General features: G+C 53.4%; 1 pseudogene; it reads left to right on the top strand.

The window, feature by feature from the left end:
* Positions 1-1,869: 1,869 nt before the first annotated feature.
* LOC149748505 (TIM double twin CX3C motif protein pseudogene) lies at positions 1,870-3,674 on the top strand (annotated as a pseudogene).
* The last annotated feature ends 2,571 nt before the right edge of the window (positions 3,675-6,245 follow it).

Raw genomic sequence — 6,245 nt, 5'->3', positions numbered from 1 at the left:
CTGAAGGGGAACTTCGGTAAATAACATTTTCTCAATCTAACTAATTACTAAACTGAGTCCTGTCTTAGTTCAGGCTGCTGTAACATAATACCATGGACTGGGCAGCTTAAACAACTAACAGACAGTTAGTTCTCACAGTTCTGGAGGCTGGAAGTCTGAGATCAGGGCGCCAGGATGGTTGGGGTCCAGTGAGAGCCATCTTCCTTGTCCCGGACTGCTGACTTCTCACTGTGTCCTCACACGGTAGAAGGAGCAAGGGAGCTCTCTGGGGCACTAATAGGGGCACTAATAGGGGCACTAATACAGGCACTAATCTCATTCATGAGGGCTCCACCCTCATGACCTTATCACATCCCAAAGGCCCCGCCTCCTAATACCATCACATTGGGGGGAGAGGGTGGGATTTCAACATATGAACTGGTGGGGGGGGCACAAACATTCAGTCCATAACAGTCCCCAAGTGTCCCAACCGAGGGAGGAGGGAGCCCTGAGTAGGTGACATGTTTGAACTTGGTCCTTGGAATTGAACATCACTCATTCACATCATTGATACCGTGGCTTTTTCAGCTGATCCTCTGTGCCATCCAGCTACCAGGAGCCACGGAGGCATCAGCTGGGCGCTGAGAAAGCCCACCCTGTAGCCCCAACCCCATCGGCCTGCCCACTCAGGATGGGGCTCTGTCCTGAACACACTCCGCGCCCTCACAGAGTCCCAAAGGTACTTCAAGGCAAAGACCCCGGGTCTGGTTTCTCTAAAGACCCCGTACCTGTGTGCCTGGGTCTCCAGCTGCCTCAGCTCCCGGAGACTTTCTCTGTCTAGCTGTCCATTTTGCACTCCTTTCTGAGACAAGGTGACCCACTCTGCCCTCTGTTGTTTCCCACCCTGTCTCAGACCCAGCCACTTGCTTCCTGGGGCTGGCTACGCCTTCCCAGAGCGCAGCTGGGAGATCCAGCCAAGTGGCTTGAGCTGCCCACCAAGCGTTGTGCCCGCCTGCCTCTCGGTGGAGGTGAGCAGCTCGGCCCCCCACCCCCTCCGGTGAGGACCTACTGCCCAGCTGCTCTCAGGTCCTCGGCGCAGGGGACCTCCTATCCAAGGTCACACATTCCCAGGCCCACATCTGAGACTGGGTCACGTGGGGTCTACAGGCCTGGAGTCCCATTCCAACTTGGGATGACTCTGAATGGACCTCACAGCTGCAGGGGTCTCGCGGGCATTGGCTGAGGCGCAGTTGGGCCTGCATCCCGGCTCAGCTTCTCCATCACTCCCACTGCTTCCGTCATCTCCCTTCACAGGCGTTGGTGCTGAGGACACTCCTTAACAAACCGCCCACACGCTGAGCTCCAGCTCGGAGACAGCTTTTCAGGACACCCAACCAGCAGGGCAGGCATCCTGTGGCTCCAGCCTGGGGTGGAAGCCAGGCCTTCGAGAGGAGAGAGTGGGGTTGGGAGGACGTGTGGGTGATGGGGGGGCCTTTGGGTACCACTGGAGCCCCACGGTCTTGACCACTCAGACCACAGGCCTCAGGATGCCCCACATGTGCCCACAGGTTAGGGCAGCTGGTGTTGGGGTGCTTCTGTAGAGTCGCTCGGGGGACCTGCCCACCACGGTTCCTCCTCTTTTATCGTTTTACACATCAGACCACCGTGTCCTGCCATTCAAGGTGCCATTGAGATGTTTTTTTGAAGTTTAGAAACCACATGCCACACCCAAGGCCTACAGCCGGTTTGGGTTCGGAAATGGCCCTGTTCTCCGAGCCCGGGCTCACTGGCCTCTCAGAGGGGCTCGGAGCCCACTGTTCTGCCCTTCTTTTCCCACACAGGAGTGGACACACAGTGGCTGCTCAGGAAATATGAGGCCAGTTGAACTGAATTGAAGCTGAAAGTGGTTCCATCCACAGATCACAGAGGGCACTTGCCCATCAGGACCACAAGGGCCAGGAAGAGCTGGTAAGAAGCCTCTTCTGGCGGGAATCCATGTGGGCGCCGGCGCGGCAGGGAGCAGCATGGGGTCACCATGGTGGAGCTGCAGCAGCTCTGGGTGCAGGAGGCGGTGGACCCCTGGTGAAGAGTCTGGAGAGAGATAACATCTGGAAGATGCAGGATCTCAGGTTCCGGCACAGCACCGGCTGCTGTGAGGACAGCCAGGCGTCCGTGCAGCAAGTGCACCAGTGCGTTGAGCACTGCCACGCACCTCTGGCTCAAGCCCAGGCCCTGGGGACCAGCGAGTTGGAGAAGTTCCAGGACCGCCTGGCCCAGTGCACTATGCATTGCAACAACAAGGCCAAAGATTCAATGGATGCGAGGAGTAAAGAGCTTCAGGTGAAGCGGCAGCTGGAGAGTTGCATCATCCAAGTGTGTGGATGACCGCATGGACCTCACCCCAGCCATGACCAAGAAGATGAAGGAGTCTCTCGTCCACTGGGAAATAGATGTCTGCTATTGGCCATCGGGGCTGAGGGCAGGAGTCTATTTAAAAAGAGGAATGGGGGGCTTCCCTGGTGGCGCAGTGGTTGAGAATCTGCCTGCTAATGCAGGGGACACGGGTTCGAGCCCTGGTCTGGGAGGATCCCGTATGCCGCGAAGCAACTAGGCCCGTGAGCCACAACTACTGAGCCTGCGCGTCTGGAGCCTGTGCTCCGCAGCAAGAGAGGCCACGATAATGAGAGGCCTGCGCACCGCGATGAAGAGTGGCCCCCGCTTGCCACAACTGGAGAAAGCCCTCGCACAGAAACGAAGACCCAACACAGCCAAAAATAAATAAACAAACAAACAAACAAAAAAAGAGGAATGGGGATTTGGGTCTTTAAGGAAAGTTTATGAATGAGGAAATTAGGGATGCCAGCAAGTTTCAGTCACTTGCCTCTGGACACTGGTTCCTCTGTGTTTCATTCCTAGAAAGTGAAATGGAAAACATTGGTGCTAAAATTTGGGTCAGAGATAGTACAGGAGAGTTTTTGTGAGCCTGAATTTCATGTGGCCAGGGCTTCTCCTGACAATAGGCAATCTCCCTTGTACCAAACCAGAGCCCTCCAAAGTACCAGCTTCTCTTAGTACAGAGATACCAACAGGCTGGCAGGTTCATCTGACCCACCTATGATCTGGTGGGGTGTGAGAAGAGGTGTTTCTGTTTGTTGCCAACTTCCTGTTGCCAGTTTCTTCCACAAACTGTAATAAATCAAAATCCAGGAGGTCCCTAATTTAGAAGGGGAAAGGGGGCTTCTGGGGTATTGTTTTGCTTGGTTTTGTTTTACATACAAGGGCATGAAGTTATTTAAGATGCAGAGTTGGGAGAGGTAGTTTGGATAAAAATTTTGAAAGAGTCCATTTCTGGCCAGCAAGAGGTGGATGTGCATTTCTTAAAATTCTCACACATGACATCTTTCAGCCTGGAGACCCTGAAAAAACGTAAGAAGCGACATCACACCGGTATGGGAAGCAAACCTTCCCTCTCACTGGCAGCCATGGTGGGCCCTGAGGCTGTCTGCAGCAGACTGACAAGACAATCTTGCAGTGACACTCACCCTTGAAGGCAAAGAGGATTTTGATTGTGCTATATGCTAGTGTTCAGGAATGAAGAGTGAAAGAGGAACTGTTGGCTGCTTAATTAATAGAGTTATGAAGTACTGGCTTTGGAAAAATCTGGTTTTCAAAGAACAGAATAGAGTGAAAGCCTGAACCCAGTATTACTTACTCTGCCCCCTGAAATAACAGAGCTCTACTGAGACAGTCTCTTGGCAACAGGAAGGTCAAGGGAGAAAAAGTCAGCAGCTCGGGGGGCGAGCTGTGACTCCTTTAGTGCAAAAGAAGGACCGCCCTCTGTTACCAAATACAACTTTTGCCTGGGCTTTTGTGACATGCATTCTTCTTGCTCCAGTTCTAGCACCTTATAGTTTTGATAAGGACCTTGTTACTTGAAATGATAACATAGCCTGTCTGTTTGCCGTTTCAAGACTGTGATATATTTTCCTAGTGGTTTGGTTTTAAAAATAAACAGGATTCAATTTTTCTTCCCCCCTCCCAAAAAAAAAGTCTCTTCCATTCCCTCTGCCTGAAAAGGAAGCCAGGTTTTTTGTCCAGAGGTCGGGTAAAGAAATCCCTGCAGGAAGTTGTGGGTGGGGAGTACAGAGGAGTGTGGCCGGGCTCAGCGAGGTTAGAGCACCAGCTCCCCGAGCCTAGGAAGGTGCAGGCTGTTATAGTTCCCCAGAAGAGCCAGGACAAGACTCCGCCTCCCCATGGAATGGCAGGATGGCCGAAGGGAGCCTCGGGCTTGAAGGGGAAAGACCACTTAACACCACGTTCTCTGGGGCCGCGGGGATGAGCTTCGTGCCCAAGTGTTTGAAGGGACTGTTAAGTGGACACCACAGCTGTGACCAGTGTGACCTGAGACTCAGAGGCTCCTGTAAATAGTGCAGCCACTGAGGGACCCCATCCTTAGGACTTGTGCAGGTCCTGGGAGAGGGAGGGAGCCCCAGATGATGGAGCTGGAAGATCCTACAGTAAAGCTTGATGAGTTCAGAGCAGGTGACATTCAATCTGAAGAAACAAAAGAAGCACAACACTCCTTTTGCTCCAGATCACAGAGTAAATCCGCGTGCAGTGGACTGCATGGTGCCCCTCCGCCCAAATTTATACACAGAGTAAATCCGCGTGCAATGGACTGCATGGTGCCCCTCCCCCCAAATTTATACACAGAGTAAATCCGCGTGCAATGGACTGCATGGTGCCCCTCCGCCCAAATTTATACGTTGAAACTCTAACCCACAATGTGACTGCTTTGGAAATAGGGCCTTTAGGAGGTGATTAAGGTAAAATGCGGTCATAAAAGTGAGACCCTGATCCGACAGGATTAGTGTCTTTATAAGAAGAGACACCGGAGCTCACGTGCACGTCCTCCTCCCTCCCTCCGTCCCCACCACGTGAGGACACAGTGAGAAGGTGGCTGAGAGCTCTCATGAGAAACCACACACTGCCGGACCTTGGATGTAGACTTCAAGAACTATGAGAAATAAATTTCTGTTGTTTAAGCCCCTCAGTCTGTGGTGTTTGTTATGGCAGCCCTGCAGGTTATACACCATTCCCTACCTAGGGATGGGTTTTGCAGCGTGCAAGAGTTTCCAGCTCCATTACATCCATTTTCATCCCTATTTTATCCATGTGGCTTAAATGTACCAGCCTCTGAAGTCAAATTTTCTTAATACTCCAAGAACCATCAGTTTGCTCCCATCAGTGCAGATGTCCATTTTCTGCCAGGTTCCCCTCCGCAAGTACTTCTGGGTCTCCTGCCCCAGGACATGCTGACAAGTCCCCCAAATGCCTGCTGGGTTTGCATTTACACGTGCTCCACTCTGCTGCACATGCTGGATTCCCATCAGTGAGAGCTGAACCCTGGCTCCCACTTTAAGTCTGTGCTGAAGACTGGAAAACGGGAAGAAAAGTGCAGCCAAGAGGCTTGTCTCTGCCATCGGAGGCGGCCCTTCCCAGAATCCAGGGGCAACAACACCTGGCACATCTTGGGGGGAGGTCTGCCCACCTGTCTGGTGCCAGTACTTTGGAAACTTCCTTGACCATCCCAGACCCTTGGCCATGTGGCCTCTCTGCCCTTCAGGGAAACCCCACCATCCACTCCAAGAGCTGTGGTTTGGCCCTGGACCTCACTCAACGATTCCTGGGTCATTGGACGCCTCGTTCAGGCACCATCCATGAGGATCAGCTACTTGGATCCTCTGCATTGAGCCAGGTCAGGTCTGATAACTGCACACCTTTCCAAACCTCTCTGCAGCCTCCACTGGTCCTCACTCCTCCCTGAACGAGAAGCCACGCACACGTGTCTGTGCACCGTCGCCCGCGATGTGCAGCAATGAGCCCCTCAGAGAGGGGTCTCTGGCAGCGGAACACACTTCACAGAGATGTTTGTTACACAGACGCACCCTGAGGTGCCTTTTGCGTGACTGTAGGTGCCCCTCAGAGCCTGAGGTCTCAACAGCCTCCCTCGCAGGGTTACACTTGCTTAAGCGAGGCCCCCAGAACAAAGTCTGGCTGAGGCTTCCAGGTGAACTCAGGGCCCCTGCCCCCCGCAGCAGAAGTAATGTCAGGCTTTGAAGTGACAGGGCTTCGGAGACCTCAAAGCACCGAGGGCCACATTTAGCTCCCGATCTAGCGTCCTGTGGGCCCTCCTGCAGCGGCTTTGTGCAGAGGACACATCTCGCAGGCTTGTGGCAGGGGGTGGGGTCTGAACTGGGGCAGAG

Source organism: Delphinapterus leucas, chromosome 8 (assembly GCF_059928025.1).
Source record: "Delphinapterus leucas isolate spDelLeu-1000000601 "Yukka" chromosome 8, BTC_Dleu_Yukka2, whole genome shotgun sequence".
Classification (NCBI taxonomy): domain Eukaryota; kingdom Metazoa; phylum Chordata; class Mammalia; order Artiodactyla; family Monodontidae; genus Delphinapterus; species Delphinapterus leucas.
The sequence above is the reverse complement of the archived record's forward strand: the minus strand, read 5'-3'. Positions and strand labels throughout refer to the sequence as shown.